This window comes from Panthera uncia, assembly GCF_023721935.1.
Source record: "Panthera uncia isolate 11264 chromosome B2 unlocalized genomic scaffold, Puncia_PCG_1.0 HiC_scaffold_25, whole genome shotgun sequence".
Classification (NCBI taxonomy): domain Eukaryota; kingdom Metazoa; phylum Chordata; class Mammalia; order Carnivora; family Felidae; genus Panthera; species Panthera uncia.
In genome coordinates this window covers 14,120,213-14,139,096 of record NW_026057581.1, presented here as the reverse complement: position 1 = coordinate 14,139,096, position 18,884 = coordinate 14,120,213, and the positions used below count along the sequence as shown (strand labels likewise).

The 18,884-nt window shown below is 44.3% G+C and overlaps 1 protein-coding gene across 1 annotated transcript in view; it reads right to left on the bottom strand.

The window, feature by feature from the left end:
• Positions 1 to 18,878, bottom strand: part of RANBP9 (RAN binding protein 9) — an 89,697-nt gene extending 70,819 nt beyond the window's left edge. Inside the window, exons 1-2 of the mRNA XM_049655021.1 lie at positions 18,631 to 18,878; positions 4,156 to 4,267 (exon numbers count right to left, since the gene is read on the bottom strand). The gene's annotated coding sequence lies outside the window, so the exon portion shown is untranslated. The remainder of the gene's footprint in view (positions 1 to 4,155; positions 4,268 to 18,630) is intronic.
• Positions 18,879 to 18,884: the final 6 nt, after the last annotated feature.

The window sequence follows — 18,884 nt, the reverse complement described above, 5'->3', positions numbered from 1 at the left end:
TGCTGACAGCGTGGAGCCCACTGGGGATCCTCTGTCCCCCCTCTCTCTGCCCCTCCCCCACTCACACTCCCTCTGTCTCTCAAAAGTAAATAAACATTAAAAAAAAACAAACAGTTTGTTCCATCCCTCTTTGGGGTCATTTCACATTGACTCCACTCTGTTTCGTATCCTACTTTCTACTTTCTGGGGCTAATTTCCCACGCCTAAGCTTGCATTAGGTGGAAATGGAGATTAACTGGATGCCCCAGGTACAGCTTACAGTGCTCAGAAAAGAGATGAGGTAGAAGGACCTTGAATTTAACTGGCGTGAATGACAAAATGAAAACTGCCCTATGGAACTTTCCACTCAGTTTCGCCGTCATTCAGGATTTTTAAGTGTGTTTGTAAGTCGTTTCTTAACCACTTCCACAGTGGTTGGCAGATGATTAAAATCAAAATCAAGTAATTTTGGAGTTTGTTAAGGGGGGGGGCAGATAAGAACTCAAGATCCTTTAACAACATTAGTCATTAGGGAAGTGCCAATCAAAACCACAACAAGAAACTACCAGATACCTATTACAACGGCTACAAATTTGAAATAAAAAAAAAACACCTGACAATACCGAGTGCTCCTGAAGGTGCAAGGCGCCAGGAACTCTCATACACTGCCGGTGGGAACACCAACTAGTACAGCCGCCTTGCAAAAACGACTCGGCAGTTTCTCATAAAGTTAAAAGTGCACCTAACACACGGTCCGGCAATCTCACTCCTACATATTTACCCAACTGAAATGAAAACTCAAGTTTGCACAAAAACCTATACATAAGTGTTGACAGCGGCTATATTCCTAATTGCCAAAAACGGCAACAACCCAGATGTCCCTCAACTGAGAAGTGGATAAGCAAACTGTGGTTGGCTCAACCATACAATCAGCAATAAAAGGACTGCTCTACCAGTATATGCAACAACAGGGATGAATCTCAAATGCACCATACTAAGTGAAAGATGCCAGAATTAGAAGGCTACATACGATGATTCCATTTATATGCTATTCTAGAAAAAGCAAAACGAGAGAGACAGAAGATCAATCAGTGTTGCCAGGGGGCTGGAGATGGGGAAAAATTGTCTACAAAGGGGTAGGAAGGAATCGGGGTGGGGGGGAGGAATGGTTTTGTCACTGATCCTTGAACTATGGTGGCCTTGGAACACCAACCTCCCACCCCCTCCACCCCCCTGCCGCCACACAGTTGAAAATCCTGTGTAACTTTTGACATGTCCAAAACTTAACTATTAACGGCCTGCTGTAGCCTGAAAGCCTTACCGATTACATAAACAGTTAACACATATTTTGTATGTTGTATATGTATGATATGCTGTGTTCTTACAATAAAGTACACTAGAGGAAAGAAAATGTTATTAAGAAAATCCTAAGAGGGAAGAAAAAGAAAATCGTAAGAGGGAGCCTGGGTGGCTCAGTCGGTAAAACGTGTGACTTTAGCTCAGGTCATGATCTCACGGTTTGCGAGTTTGAGCCCGCGCATCGGGCTCCGCGCTGGTGGTGCACAGCCTGCTTGGGAATCTCTCTTTTCCTTCTGCCCCTCCCCCGCTCATGCTTTCTCTCTCAAATAAACTTAAAAAAAGAAATCGTTAAGAGAAAGTATATTTACAGTACTATACTGCAGTTATAAAAAATGTCCGCGCATAAAGTACACCCATGCAGGTCAAACCTGTGTCATTCAAAGGCCACTTGTATATTGACTGTAGTGGTGGGTGCACGACTATCCACACCTGTCAAAATTCACAGACCTGCACACTAAAAATGATCAATTTTACTACACGTAAAAATCACCTAATTTTAAAAAGAGAGGAAAAAAAATGAATGAGGATCCCGGCAACAAAGAGATGAGACTGAAAAACTACAAAGGGAGTTAAGTCACACCACGAAGGACCCTGCTAAGAAGTTTTAGATTTTATCCTCCAAGCAACAAGCGCACCAAACAATCTCCCAAAGGGGACAGGCACAACTGTGTCTGAAAGAACACTGACAACAGTCACAGACTGAAGTAAGACCGGTGAACCAACCACCTCAGTAATTTAGGGGACAAACGAGGGAAGCTGACTTAAGGCGGAGGCCATAGAGATGCAGAGTCAGTTAAGAGGAAGTTCTCAAGTTTCCACCACGAGTGACACCACTGACCAAGCTAACCTGGAACGTGTGTGGGACACTCACATGCAAACACCAGGTCAGATGTATGGGGCTGGCGCTCGAGGGAAAAAAAAAAACATGAGGGGCAGCTTTAAAGTTGAGACTCGTCAGGGCACTTGCAGCCATGAAAATATAAGGTCAAGATCATGCAAAGACAGAATATGGAGAATGAAAAGGTAAAGAGAAGGGCGCCTGGGTGGGTCAGTTGGGTTAGGTGACCGACTTCAGCTCAGGTCGTGATCTCACAGCTCATGAGTTTGAGCCCCGTGTTGGACCCTGTGCCGACAGCTCAGAGCCTGGAGCCTGCTTGGGATTCTGTGTCTCCCCCTCTCTCTGCCCCTCCCCTGCTCCCATTCTGTGTCTCTCTGTCTCTCAATAATAAATAAATGTTAAAAAAAAATTATAAAAAAAAAATAAAAAGAAAAGGTAAAGAGAATCCTGGGAATCACTGTGAGCGACAGCAGCATTAATGAGGTTGATGGTATAATCTGAAGTAAAAACAGAATTGGCTTACTGAGTATGCAGCAGCCGAGTAAAAAATGATTATAATCATGTGTCTATTTCAATCTGGGGTCTCTCAACCACTTTATCTGTGGCTTCTCTGATTTTATCTTTGCCCTGATCACCCTGGGGAAACTGAGGCAGTTAAATAAGAAGTTATCATGAATTCCAAAGTTTCTACTTCCCATATTGTTGACAATGAAATTATTCCACAAATAAAGAGGAATAATCTATTAAACATACTTATTTTGTCAGTTAAACACAGAAGAAGCACTAAGAGGTTAAATGATTCACTTCAAATACAGGTCAACTTAGTAAGTTTATCTTGGTAGTCGGACAAATGACTCTGGATGCTTTAAAGGATTTCTGGGCCCCTCCCCCGCTTGTGCTTTCTCGCTCTCTCTCAAAATAAATAAATACACTTAAAAAAATGGGGGGGGGGGGGGCGGTGCCTGGGTGGCTAAATAGGTTGAGCGTGTGACTTCAGCTCAGGTCACGATCTCACAGTTCCTGAGTTCAAGCCCAGCATCGGGCTCTGTGCTGACAGCTCACAGCCTGGAGCCTGCTTCAGATTCTGTGTCTCCCTCTCTCTCTGCCCCTTCCCTACTCGCGCTCTCTCTCTCTCAAAAATAAACATTAAAAAAAAAATTTCTTTTTTTTTTTAAAAAGGGACCTCTGGTACCACAATGAAGTTATCCGGAAATACCAGAGGATAGATCCAATGATTCAAGGTAATTAGTTCTTAATCAGAGATATGCACCAAAATTTCCTGCAAAGCTTACTCAGAATGCCCATCTTGCCTAAGCTCTGCTTCTGAAAATAGTGATTTAGGAACTTTTAGGATAAGGCCCAAGCTACTACGTTTCCAATAGTGCCGTAAGTGACTCTAATGTATACACACACAGAACACACTGATCCCAAGTTGAAAAGCAATGCTATCAAAGTTGCCTCCAGGATCTAGGTGGAGTTCTCATTTGGAGGCCGTTCCACCACATCCTAATCCCTGCCAATCACCTCCAGCTGAGAGCATATAAACATACACTTCCCTGATCTAAACCCAAAAGTTAAACTCCTAACCCCCATAAAATACCTATGAATCACCGTTTGGCCTTGGTTAACTAGCTCTGGGAAGATTTAAATTCTCAACAGAATTCAGACAAAGGCAGTGTAAGGCAAGGCATGGAAAATGAGTCAGTCTCTCTGTCGTTTAATTCCAATTCTCCAACTTAATGACAAACCCACCAGAGAAACTTTGTTATTTCACCAACTCAGGTATTAGCTTCAACCAGTATTTAAACAGAACTAGAACTACATCCAACCTGCTACAGTGGAACGTTCAGATCCTACTTGACCGATTACCAAAACTTCCAAGATCCCCGTTTCCCAGTTACATCACAATTATTATAAATCAAGGCAAAATAATTACGCAAGAACAGCCAACAATTCGTCCCACCAAAATTTACACTTACCCATCTCTTCCCTTACTGACAATTTTTACTTCAAAATAATAGATCCCACAGGCTGCTGGTATTGGGTGCGTGGCACGAACGGACGCTGCATCTTTGGGGGTTTTACCATGACCTGCACAGGACACAGGAAGGGGGGAGAAAAACACCTCACATGAGATATTCAACAAAAATCTTACGCAATTCAGGAAAAATACAGTTTTTAGAACGATATATACAGTTCTGCTCCCATCAGTACATATAAAGACTTAGTGAAACATTTATTATCGCAAATCGATATGCAAAACAGCCCACGTTAGCCCCGGGACTTTTCACACTATTACTAGATGTAATACACTTCAAGAATCTGAATACACAGAACCTACCAAACTAAATAGGGTAGACTATGTTTTAAGAGAAAAAAAAGGCTGCATTTGAAAAAGATGAAATTTTATTAGATCCAAATTGCATAGAATTTATACTATTCCCACTCTTTTGTCAAGTGGTCTATTTTTTAAACCTGAAGCATCTATATCATAGAGTATTATTTTATTTAAAAAATTTTTTTTAATGTTTATTTATTTTTGAGAGACGAGAGAGAGACAGATTGAGAGAGAGACACACAGACAGAACATGAGCAGGGGAGGGGCAGAGAGAGAGGGAGACACAATCTGAAGCAGGTTCCATGCTCTGAGCTGTCAGCACAGAGCTCGATGCAGGGCTCACACTCATGGATTGAGAGATCATGACCTGAGCCGAAGTGGGACACTTAACCGACTGAGCCACCCAGGAGCCCCTCACAGAGTATTAGTTTTAAGTGAAGTTTTATATAATTAGATTGGACTTGGCAGAGCAGCTTTCTTATTTGAAGAATTTACAAGTTTTGGGCACCTGGGTGATCTCCTGATTTCAGCTCAGGTCATGATCTCATGGGTCATGAGATGGAGCCCTGTGTGGGGCTCCACACTGAGCGTAGAGAGCCTGCTTGGGATTTTCTCTCTGCCGCTACCTGGCTCCCCACTTCATGTGTGCACACATGCGTCCTCTCTAAATAAACATTAAAAAAAAAAAAAAAGAATTTACAAGTCTGTTCTTTGACATACTCTTATCATTCATTCTATACAAAGGCTGATCCATAAAATTTCTTTGGTCAGTTACAGCCTACTGAGAAGTAGATCTAAACTCTAGTTGTATTTTCTTTCTCTCTTTTTAAAGAAAGGAATCTAACACCATACCACTGCTGAAATCTTTAGGGAATCTGTTAGCTAATGGCTTTTAAACTTTTTAAAATAGCAATTCCTCAATTCTAATCCAGGAGGATTTCCTTCCCTCACAATCGCCTCCCCTGTCCCTTGCCCAAGACACAAATTAGCCTAAAGCTAGCATGTGAACAAAATCAACTGAGCAAGATATGCCCAAAAAATCACAAAAGAAGAAAAACATAAGTTGATGGCAGAAAGTACTCAAGAGCGAGACAACTCTCCACAATCCCCAAAAGGACTGAGAAACAACACTCTAAATTCTTTTTCGGTGTTAAATATGTTTCCCCCAGTACAAACTTAGGTCATTACCCTTTAGTCACACTATATGACCTTCATGGGTTGCAAACTTCCCGTTCTCAAATGTACCATGTTTCAAAACTAAATGTCTTCTTCAAACAGAAAATTCTCTCTTAGCTATACAATAACCCTCACGCACCAATGAGACAGCTTCCCTTACCATACTTACACCTTAATCAAATTACATCATTAAACAGGTAAGCTTACACTAGCAAAGCAAACTAGCATGTGTTCACATGGCCCAAAAGAAACTGAGTGATCTCAGACACTCCTTTCTGTTACCATGAAAACCTGTGTCCACAGATCTCTTAAGTATGTACGTTATGGGCAAAAGTGGTGACCACTGACAGGTGATAAAATTGGTGAGGAAGATACAAATGGAAGCAGCAATATACCGATGCCCCTAAAACTGCTTAAACATATGTTAGCTAATAGATTTACATCGAGCTAGGCAGAAGGAAAACAAAACAAAACAAAACACATCAATCTGTAGAATGATACCAGTCAATTCTTAAAGAGACATTTAATAAATTACGGTTTCAGCAAAACTTGTTTTTCAGTAAGAATGTGTTCAAATAATTGAGTTGCCTGGGAAATGGTAGGGTGAACTAAATGAGCTTTTAAAATTCAGACAGTTAAAAAAAAAAAATCTAAAGAAACCCTACCCTGATTAACCCTGGAGTCCTGAATCAACTTTTACTTTTAGTTTTGGTTTTCTGGAAGAGAAGTGACCAAAACTTTGAGGGAAAAAGTAGTCGCAAGGTATATATTTAATAATGATAATCAGGGTGCCAGGGGACTCAGTCGGTTAAGCAATCACACTCTTGGTTGCGGCTCAGGTCATGATCTCACGGTCCTGGAGTTTGAGCTCCATATCGGGCTCTGTGCTGACACTGTGGAGGCTGCTTGGGATCCTCTCTCTCCCTCTCTCTCTGCCCCTCCCCTGCTCCTGCTGTGTCTCACAATAAACTTAAAAAATAATGATGATGATGATGATAATAAATGACAATAGTCAACATACATTTAGTGTTATGTGACAGGCACTTCTCAAAGAGGACCATATTTGTTCACTCGTTTAGTGTTCAAAACAACTTCTGAAGTAGGTACTATTTATTATCATTTCACAGTTGAGGAAATTAAGGGAAGATGAAGAAACTCGCCCAAGATCATACTGCTGTGTGAGAATTCCAAACCAGGATTTGTGCTGGGATTTAAATTCAAGAGGTCTGATCCAGTGTGAGCTCCGAACCCACAGGAAGGGTTCAATGAGCATCCTGGGATCACTTCACTTGTATTCCTAGCTCCTATTCTTGCTACTTCTATGGGAAAAGAGAAAGAAAATTAGTATTTGAGGGTGAACAACCTCCCAAAGAATTAGGTGCTTTGGTATAGATTTTCTCCTTCAACATCTGTGAAACAGGTATCATTTAACCTCACTTTAAAAATGGAGAAACTGTGGGGCACCTGGGTGGCTCAGTCAGTTGAGCACCTGACTCCTGATTTCAGCTCAGGTCATGGCCTCACGGTTCGTGAGACCCAGCCCCACACTGTCACATGCTGACAGCACGAAGCCTGCTTGGGATTCTCTCTCTCCCCTCTCAGCCCCCACCCCGAAAACATACATACATACATACATACATAAAGTAAAAATGGAGAAACTCTTACAGAGGTTGTATAACTTGCCCCTAATTAGTAGAGTCGTGTGTTAAATCCATATATGAATTAAAATGCCCTGGGGCGCCTGGGTGGCGCAGTCGGTTAAGCATCCGACTTCAGCTCAGGTCACGATCTTGTGGTCCGTGAGTTCGAGCCCCGCGTCGGGCTCTGGGCTGATGGCTCGGAGCCTGGAGCCTGTTTCCGATTCTGTGTCTCCCTCTCTCTCTGCCCCTCCCCCGTTCATGCTCTGTCTCTCTCTCTCTGTCTCAAAAATAAATAAACGTTAAAAAAAAATTTTTTTTACATGCGCTACATTTTCCTCTTATACAAAAATAACTGTAAACTACACAATCATCAATCTTCCAGGTTCTATTATATTATGTTCTATTTAGACGCTGTAGAAAAATTCCGTAAATGCTAAAAGGATTGGTCTCATTTTTAAATTAAATTAAACTTAAATGGAAAGACCTAGGAAAAAGTTGCGATGTCAGACTAAAGGAGTCATACTGTCTCCTAGGTAAGACTCGTAATATCAATAGCGAAGGGCCTATTTCTAGTAACTGCTCATCGGCAGGAAGCTTGTTACCTTAAATTCTGTCGTGACCAGACAACACTACTTCACACTACCAAAGGATAAACTTTTAAACCCACAAAGTCTTCAGCGTCACGTGTTTTCTATAGGATTCAGAGACAAAGTACAGTTACTGCTTCAAAACCGTAAGGTTAGCTCTTTCATTTCACAACCTGTCGATTCCTTTTAACTGCAAGGACAAGGTTTTGAGTTAAGCCCACCTCTCACCCCCCTCCGCTCTCCCAACGTGCAGTCAACTGCCTTTCTGGAAATATCAATCAGTCTTCCTAGTGCCACTATCCCCTCACACCGCTAACACTCCTTCTCACCAGCCTCCCGTTCAGCCAGGAAAAAGATACACCACTGCCTGAAAACTCTGTCGATCTGGCCCGCCCCCCAGCACTTTCCACCGCCTTCCAGCACCGGCCACACTGGCCTGACCAGTCTTCACCCAAACCATTCCCCCTAACTGGAAAGCTCTCCCTTTCCTCCTCACCTAGTTACAGCAGCTCGCCCCTTAGCTCTCCGCTCAACTTTTTCTTCCTCAATTACTCTTCCTCTAGCCTCTGACTGGGTCTAACCTCCTTCTTCTGTGCCCTCCTAGCAACACGTGTTCGTCCCATACACTTACACGCTCCACACTTACTTGTGATTATCTTATTGTTCTCACATTTTAATTCCCGGGCCTCTTTACTTCCACTGACCTCCTCCTACTCTAACTTCAATCATTCCTTCCTGGAGCCACACTCTGGATTCTGACAGCACCTGAAACTATTCCGCCTCAGAAACAGTAAATTCTAACGACGTGTGTTCTGCTACAAAACACGTTTCTTGAATACAAATTAGCTCACACGTACTTGATAAATACAGGAATGATGTCAGCACAATAAAGAAGTCATTTAGTTCATAACACCGCTTTTCCCAGTACATTAATGAATTAAAGAGCAAAGCCTAGCAACATGCAAAAAAACTCTCAAGTCAAAAAACCTGGGGCCCTCTACAAGTGCATTCCTACGGTGTCCAGTGTTCAGTGGCCTCAGGAACAGCTACACCTGCCAGGGCATTAAGCCATCTGGGGAAAAATTCAAGCGCGACACTGATCAAAAAGTACGAAGATACTCCCTCTTCGTTTATATCGGTAGGACTCATGCCTCTCTTGCATATTTACTTTACACTCTGTGTTATAATTCAATACTACTTTGTTCTGCTGCTCAAACTGCCCAGCCTCTGGGAGCTTTTTCATTTGGCTCCCCTGACATACCTCCATTATGTCGCTTCTTGCTGTTTGCTCTTTTCTGGCCCTAGAAGACTCTGGCGGCTCATCTTGTGTATTTCCCACCCTAGTCCTAGAATCAGCCATTCTCCAAGGAGCCCTGGGGCTTGCTCCTTTTACTGGCAAATAGCATCAGAACCCAAGATCGAGCTACCAGGTGTGCTCCTTGTTACTGGGGTGTCACTGCTTTTAGGCTTGCTCATTGACAAGAGCAGGGAAATATATGGATGTATATAAACCCTTACATGCACATACGTACATGTATACGTATGCACACATACACACACACACACCCCCTACATATATCTACGTTTCTATATGTAATCATCTGTTTGTATTAAACCAAACACGAGGTCACGCTGAGGTCTCCAAGTTTATTACCACACAGATCATTCTAACCTTCTCTCTCTGCTCATCTGTAAAATTCCACCCCAACAGTAAGAAACGTAGCTCCCACCGTCCGCCATGCATTTAACTGTGCAGTTCCAGTACACGTGTATAATAGCGTCTGAATTGTTAATCCATATCCCCACGGGACACAACTTGATCAGTAAAAGTTCAGTGCTTTTGTAGTTTCTTTTACCTTTACTTTTACAGACTATCGGTTTCCAAAGTTACCTGGGGCAGCTCCTTTCCCCCTCTTCTCCAAGGCTATTCCATGGATTTTTAATAGTTAGACCGGTTTGTCACATTCTGCGTTTTATCCTGGGATTTCCCCCCTCTCTCCTAATACACTTTTTTTTTGAAATGTACAGACGTTAAAGTGCACTCTTTATGGCCGTAAAGTTCTGTGGGTTTGATAAATACACAGCGTGATGTGTCCACCGTTACAGTAACGTGCTTTCACGGCCCTAGAAACCCCCTGTGCTTTGCCCATCCCCCCACTCCCCTCCCCTCACGCCCCCGACAAGCACTTACTTATCTTTTTACTATCTCTTTACTTCTGCCTTTTCCAGAAGGTCAGGTAACTGAAATCATACAGCACGTAATCTTTTCAGACTGGCTTCTTTCACTTAGCAATACGCATTTCAGATCCATATGTGCCTTTGCTCGGAAGGACAGCTCATTTATTTTTATCACTGAATAATATTCTATTGTATGGATGTACCACAGTTCACCCATTCACCCCCTCAAAGACCTCTTGGCTGCTTCCCCTTTGGGGCAATTATGGGAGAAGTCGCTCGAACGTTCACATGCGGCTTTCTGTGTGGGCCAAGTTTTCAAGTCAGCCGGGTAGGAGCTCAACTGCTGGTGAAGCCACGTTTAGCTTTGTTAGACACCACCCAACGCTGTGCAGAGCGGCCGCATCACTTTGCGCTCCCGGCCCGGCAGTACGCAAGCCCCCATCGCTCTCTAGTCCTCACCAGCAACTGCCATCGTCAGGTTTTCTTTGGACTTCAGCCATCCTAACAGCTCGAATTTGTATGTTCTTCCTTTGTTTGGAAGGGGGGAGGGGGGGGGGGGATTTGAAAAGAGCTAAACCCTGAATCAGATTTTTATTTTTGATCGGACGGCTGTCAAGCGCTTACCTAAGAAGGAAGCCCAAACCCCAGGGCTCCAGGCTGCAGCCTGTGATGCCGGACACAAACGCCAGCAGAAATTTAACCGGGCTTCTGTTTTACTAGGCCGTTATTTTTGTGGGGCTCTGGTTACAAAGTTCCATAGGTTTCAAGTAGTCTGCCCCAGCCCTATTTTTCCCATAAGCCCCGTTACCTTCAGTGCCCAATTTTGTGGAAAACCTAAGGTTTTTCCAGGAACACATTTTTGGCACAGGAGCTGCAATGTCTGTATCTTCCTCTAGGACACAACTCCCTCTGCCCTCCCCTTCCTAAACATTCCTGGTCCACACTCCTCTTCAACATCAAGGGATCAACGGGAACTCCCAACTCCCGTTCCCTGAGCCCTGCTCCCCCGGCTGCGCTCCGCTCCGCCCCATCTCTCCTCTTCCGGGACAGGCTACGTGGTAATCACTCAAAAGCTCTCAAATATCCTTGATCTCTCTCCCACGCCTATCCTTCCGCCACACGCAACCAGCAAAACCACAGCCTTAGATCAATATTATAATCCACTTCCCTCCTCCTGCCGGGGGCAGTTGGCCTCTACCAAGTCAAGTCCAACAACCTCGCACACAGCCACCACTATGAAGGAAGGACGTCGGCTGGGCTCTCCCACTGCTGTCTACGGTGTACTGAGAAAGCTTTAGTTGGCCTGTGCCCCCTTCCCCTCGATGGCCGGTCCACATTCTCATCACCCACTTTAAGGTCACCACCCACTTTACCGATGCGAGCAAACCGCCTCGCCTCCTTTATCGTACACTGGGACTCCGCTAAGTGCACGGTCATGTTCTCGTCCCCACTCTCCTATTACAAACTGGTCGTCGTCCACAGCAATCCTCACCTCTCCCCCGATCGGGGGAGTCTCAGGGGAGTGGGATGTCCTCTCTTCTTCGGGACTGCACTGTGCTCCAGAACCGCCCTCCTCCCCGCAGGCCAGCGGCGTCAGCCTCCCAAGCTCTTCTTCCCCCTTCCCCTCGTCACTCTCCTTCCTCTCAATCTGTAAGGCGGTGTCCCCAGAATCCCCCGTGCTTCGGGGCCACATCATGGTCAGTAATGCACTGGGGTTGGTAGTAAGTATAATGAACTTTTTTGTTTTTTTAAGGTAATAAAAGCAAGTACCGTTGACAGTAACTTTGTCAAAAGGTCCATTAAATTTGGACATAACATTTACTGGGAGTCCGTACATTCGACTAACACCACGCTCTCATCCAACTTCACGTCACTTCAGTTTTACCCACACCGCCAAGCAAAAACGAGACTTACTTGGAAATGATACAACAGTCTCGAACACAGTACCTTCCAATGGAGTGTTCAGGGATCATTTTGATTATGTGGATTTTCATCTTCTGTGCTGGTGTTAGACGCTAATCACCAGGCGCGATGTAATTCCACCATCCACCATTTAAACAACAACAACAACAACAAAAAACCCTGCCTTAACCTCCATCCTCCTCCAGGCTTCTTCACTTATTTTCTCAAGAGTAGTCTATATTCACTATCCCCTCTGCTTAGTCCCTACTATTTACTCTGATCTTCGCCCCCCAACGCCAAATTCAAACTGCTCTCCTCAGGTCGCAATGATCTAGTTTCCAAATCCAGTGGAAAACTCTGCCTGTCTCACTGAGCCGATCTGTTGCACTTGACACTTGAGGTCGCTTCCTCATTTCCCGTAGTCCTCTGCTCAGCTTCCGGGACACCACACTCTGCCCTGTTCAGGTACCTCCCACCTATTCCTTCTTGGACCCCACCCGGTCTTTTAATGTTGGTGTCGCTCAGGGTTCCATCTTTAGCCCACTGTTTTCACTGTATCTACTCCCTCTCTGGGTTTCAACCACCACCTAGAGGTGACTCCCAGATCAGTCACGACCTAGACCTCTCTCCCAAGCTCAGTCAGTTACCGTGTGTGCCCACCCTTCCTAGGAGAAAGGGCCTCAGACACCATCCCTACTGCAAGTGGGGCCCCGACTCTCCTTATGCCCAGAGGGTGTTCTGTATTTCATCAGTACCCTCTCGCCTCTACAGCTGACTCAACACAGGTTAGCACCTGACGTGAAGGCCACCCATTCACACCACAGCTCGCAACGAAAAGCTGCGCCCAACTAAGAATGATGGCAATTAGCTAAGCCAATCTGCTAAGTCCCTCAGGAATCTGAAATAGGAAGGAAAGGATAAACCAGTCAGCAGGGAAAAGAGAAGAAAACAACCAGAGACTAGAAACTGTAGCTGAGTCTCTTTGGCACTGGAATAAAACGAAAAGTCATGAACTCCAGCCACTGCAGTGACTTGGAGCCACCTTAACTCCAGAAGATCTGTTCCTGCTCTTTCTGTAAGGTGTCCCTGGGTTCTGCTGGTTGCCATGAAGTCAGATCATATGACTAAGATTCCCAGTCCTCCTTATCTCCAAATACACTGTAATACTTCCTTGCAATCGTTATTTGATTCCTGGTTCTTTGCAAGAACCTAACAGAGCTAGAAACCCAAGTGTCACCCTTGATTTCTGTCTCCATCATTCCATCACTTTCTATTAGTGTTACTCTAAAACATATCACCAATCTGGTTTTCCTCCATCCCACCACTGACCAAGTTCTAGGCCTTTCTTATGGTCTGTCTGCCAAACAATCATCTAAATGAATTTGCTCTTCTCAGCCCTGTACTCCTTAAATCTATCTTCCAATTGGTTGTATCACAAAAACGAAACTATGAGCCAGTCACTTCCTAGTTAAAGTCCTTTGAAGGGCACCTTGGGGCGCCTGGGTGGCTCAGTCGGTTAAGCGTCCGACTTCGGCTCGGGTCATGATCTCACGGTTCATGAGTTCGAGCCCCGCGTCGGGCTCTGTGCTGACAGCTCGGAGCCTGGAGTCTGCTTCGGATTCTGTGTCTCCCTCTCTCTCTGCCCCTCCCGTGCTCACGCTCTCTCTGTCTCAAAAAAAAAAAAAAAAAATTAAAAAAATAAATAAATAAAGTCCTTTGAAGGGCACCTGGGTGGCTCAGTCAGGTAAAGGTCTGACTTCAGCCCAGGTCCGGATCTCACAGTTCGTGTGTTTGAGCCCTGCATCAGGCTCTGTGCTGACAGCTCGGGGCCTGGAGCCTGCTTCGGGTTCTGGGTCTCCCTCCCTGCCCCTCCGCCACACTTTCATTTTCTCTCTTTCTCTCTCTCTCTCTAAGATATTAAAAGAAAAAATTTTAAAAAAAAATCCTTTGAAGATTCCTCATGTCCTAGAGAAGAAGATCTAAGCTTGGTAAAATATTCCAAAGGCCTCTCATGATCTTTTCCCAGCTGCTACTTGTCACACACTCTTAAATTCCAACAAAGCAAACCTGCTGGTCAATCCGAACATACAGGATAACTCTCTCCTCTGTGCTCTTAGTTATGCATTTTCACTCCTAAGGCCCCTTCTCCTATTTCCTCATCTTTCCAGACTGACCACTGGCCTCATCCCTCCCAAAAGCTGTCCCTGACTCACCAACTTTATCACTTCCAGTATCAGCCAGGGGTCGATGCCCCTCCACTCTTCCACAGGACTCTAACACTTCCCTTACTACCCTTGAGTGTTTTACACGTGCTTTCAAAGACATTATCTTATCACCTTGGAGCGCCTAGAACTTGGTACAAAGTAAACATTCACTTAAAAGCTTGTTGGTTGGGCATCCTACTTCGGCTCAGGTCATGATCTCACAGTGTGAGTTCGAGCCCTGTGTCGGGCTCTGTGCTGACCATTCAGAGCCTGGAGCCTGCTTCGGATTCTGTGTCTCCCTCTCTCTCTGCCCCTCACCTGCTTGTGCTCTGTCTCTCTCTGTCTCTCAATAATAAATAATGTTAAAAAAAATTTTTTTAATAAATAAATAAAAGCTTGTTGAATAAATGAATGAACAGAGAGCAGGGCATAAACACAAACTGTCTAGCAGAATATCTGCACCATAGGAACTGCTCAATGAATGCCATTACTACTATTTTTCTATGAGTGTGATTATTAGGTTCACTTAATTGTTGTAGTTATAAACTACCATTTTTAAAAAATTGTTTTAATGTTTATTTTTGAGAGAGAGGGAGAGAGAGAGAGAGAGAGAGAGCGAGCAGGGGAGGAGCAGAGAGAGAGGAAGACACAGAATCTGAAGCAGGCTCCAGGCTACGAGCTGTCAGCACAGAGCCCGACGTGGGGCTCGAACTCATGAACCGTGAGATCATGACCTGAGCCGAAGTCGGACGCTTAACTGACTGAGACACCCAAGCGCCCCTCAACTACCATTTTTAAAGCTCAGTTTCCCTAATACTGGCAAAGAGATCCCTGGGAAAAGCTCAGCTTGGTTTTTAAATTCTTTGATATTAGGGAACATTTTTCTATCATCCCCATAAGTCCTGAAAGACATTCGTATTGGTAGGCAAGCAAATATCATAAAGATATTTCTTCAACCTGAAGAAGCGCAAAAGAATTCAGTGAGTAATTAAATTTCAGAAGTGTCAAAGGCCTGATGACCAGGGATACTGAGAGGGATGGGAGTGAGGCACACCAGAAAGTCAAGCTATTTCATTAGATGCTGTTAATAATGCCTCAATCAAAAAGAGCAATTCACTAGTTCATAGCTACTTATCATTTCCAACTTTCACTTATCCTGCGTTTCTTCTAAGCTGCCATAAATTGCTATAATCAAAGCATCTGGACTTTTCCAAGGCATTAGTGTGTTCCAGACCACGTTTTTTTTTTCCCTAGAGGAAGTACTTTTAACGTCAACTAGTCCTCAAAAAGTTCTAAATGTGATCACTGGATTATATCTACTAGAGATAACTAAAACTCATACAAATTGAAAGAGGCAATACTGGAGGGTTGGAAAGAGCACTAAATTTAGAGCTGGTGAAAACTAGTTTCCAGGCCTGGCTTACTTGTGACTGGGAACACCTAGCCTCCAGGTGCTGCCACTCGCTCGTATCTGAAATTGAGAATTCCACTACCTTGTCCAAGTCCACTAAGACACTTGTGTGTATTAAAAAGCTTTGTAAAGTATCCAAATGGGATAACTTCACAAATATAAAAATGCAATCTGTAACTGAAGCATTTAGGACTAATTGAATCCAATTGTCATATGCATTAAAATGCTTTAAGTTGGAATAAAGTTCTCATTATAACGGAGTCTAAGCTTGTCACATTCGTACTTATTCAAGGCTGACGAGAGTTTTAAAAATAAAAGGGGCTATGCCTGAGTGTTTCACCAGTTGGTGTGTGACTGCTAAGCAAAGGGTCTTTTTTAAAATTTTACCACACAGTACACACACCCTGCTATTCCACTGCAATCCGATCAACTTTGTCTGCATGTCTGGCATTGTTTAACATGAATCCCTTCAAATCATTTAAGGAACCATATGGCTTCCAAAACAGTAATTCCGACTCAGAAGAATAACATCTTAAAAACTGAGCATGGTTCAGAGCAAAAGAAGCCAACGTATTTCTATTTCAAAGGTAAGAAAAATCCTTATCCTTATAACACCCATCTTTTCAAATTCCATTATATGCAAAAATATTTTATCAACAGTGGTTTTCATGTTAAAAGGGTGCGAAAAATGCTTCGGTCCAAATCAAAGCAGCCCAATGATATGTTAAATAAAACTCATTCTTCCAATTTGGGGACTTCAATATTTTATCCTCCATACCTATGACACTCCCCCTTTGCTCCCTTCCCTTCTTACTGGGACAGAGTCGCCCAGTACTTTGGTGTGGTCCACTCAGAAGGCACACAGAAAAACAACAGGAAAAAAAAAAAAAACAAAAAAACACAAAACCTCACACACATTAAAATATACTGAAAGAAGGGGGGGGGGGGGGGGGGGGGGGGGGGAGAGATTGTGACAAGGGGGAAGGGAGAGACAAAGGGGAGAGAGAGAGAAAAGAAAAAAGATGACAAACAACAAAATCTGTTCTTCCAGAAATAATGCCTTGTGTTTATAAAAGAGTGAAGTTTCCAGAAAGTGAATCTTAGTATTACACAACAAGTAATAAGAGGCCAACAGGAAAAATAATGGGAGACAGCAGTATCATAAATATTCCAAACTCCAACCAATTTCACACAAGCATGCACTTTTCTGTGACCCAAATCATCAATTTTACGTAAAAGGAGTCAGTAAAACTAATCGAGGCATGTTACAGTGCTAAAGAGACTCTAATCAGAAATCCTAGATCTCACGGAAATTCGGAGCTGGAAATTTCCTTACCATCCAGCTCAACTCACTCAACTCTCAGAGGAAGAAACTGAGGCCCTGTCCTGGAACATGCCTAAAATCACAAATGACTGCGGGACTCAAGAAAGGTAGGATTCTTTGTTCAATAATTTTCCATATCGCTTGCCTCTGATTTTATAAGCTAACTATTAACCATCAACCATAAATTTAAGATAAAGTTTTGTCAAGTCTAACAAAAAGCTTTCCGGTAGCCAGATCAGAAGTAAACACTTCACAGCACAGCACAGCTCACACGAATTAAAACGCAAAATTAAATAGCCTTCACAGAGCATTAACGAAATGTCCTAACTTAAAAAGAAAGCAAAGGTCATTTTCAGCCATTTAGAATAAGGAACATAATATTTAAAACGGAAAGTATTTCTGTGGATCTATGGAGAAAAAGAAGGAATGTGCAACAAGGCCTATTTTTGTGCGTGATTCTTTCCAGCCAAACCATTTGCTAGATTTCTGCCGCCATTCTCCTTTCTGATCAAACAGTAACTTATTTATCAAGGTTCTTCTCCGATTCTAGTCCTGTGTACTTCAAGAATTTATCCACAAAAACTGTTTATACCCTCTATATCCCCTGTCACTAGGATCTGATGAGGCCCCTTCCTTTGTAGCCAATCAAAACGAGGCTGCTTTGAAATGTAAAAGCTCTTGCTTCAGGTTTGGGGCCTAAAAACTGGATTTGCTTCCAGACAGACATACGTTAGATTTTGTTTTCTCCCGACAAGTAAACTTGACGCATGCTATTCATTTAGACTGCTACGTTTCAAGAATTGTCAGAGCAATTGATAATTTCATATAAAACTGATCTACTTAATGCTTTGTTTTAACAGATAGGTGAGGGAGGAGGGGACAAGCCTAAGGCTGCTGTTGTTTTTTTTTTTTTTTTAACTGCAGGTGTAAAACGTAAAGCCGTTTTCTTTAAAATGCTATATAACATTTTTAAATATCCGTTTTCAATTAGACTTCATATAACACGAGCACATAAATATAGGGCATTTCCAATCACTAGTGGTAGGTTTCTGCTCCCCTAAGAAAACACCTACTTTTGAGCTTCACCTCTTCCCCTCCCCGTTGCTCTGAGTAAGAAACACTGATGGCAAACTTGGGGCCCTTGCCCTTTTGTCCCCGTAGACAATCTCTGGCCTAATTTTGGACAAAATCCTCCACTGATTACCCCTCCCCCTATATATCCCTGATCTCCCTTAATTAGAAATCATACCTCGGGATCGTGCCTGTCCACCCCCCACCCCCCACCCCCACGTAAGAAGAGAACGCCTGACCCCATCACCACCACTTGGAGAACAATGTAACCCAACTCCGGGTCCGTGGATTCCTCCACCCAAGCCCTAAGATTTATCTTCAAGGGAAATCGGAAAGCGAGTTATGTCCTGTCATCCTGGATTCCCTCAAGGTGTCCCACTCCTGGCCTAGGATCACCGGCTCCATTACACCTAGGGACATGCTACTCACCTGCCTTGCCCGACAATCTCGCCCGTTCCCCGCGACCCCGGTCCCACCCTCGCAGCCGCGAACGGGCGGCGAGTCACCTCGGAGGGCCCCGGGCGGGAGGGGGTCGGGGGCGGGTCGAGAGTCGGCTTCGGCGGCGGCAGGACACGTCGGGTCAGCGGCCCCACTCCCACCGCACGACGACACACGCCCAGTACCTTTGTAGTGCACCCGCAGGTTGTTCTGAGAGAGGCCGATGTAGCTGAACTTGTCCTTCGGGCTCCAGGATCGCGGCAGCGGCGTCTCCTGCTCGTCCACCGCCGGGTAGAGGCGCTTCAGCCGCCGCTGCAGCTCCTTCTCCTGCTCGTTCAGGGCCGAGTCCCCGTGCGGGAAGGGGGCCGCGGCGCTGCTGCCCGCCGCCAGGGCTGCGGCCGGGCCGCCTCCGGCCGGGCCGGGGCCCGCGGCGAGGCCC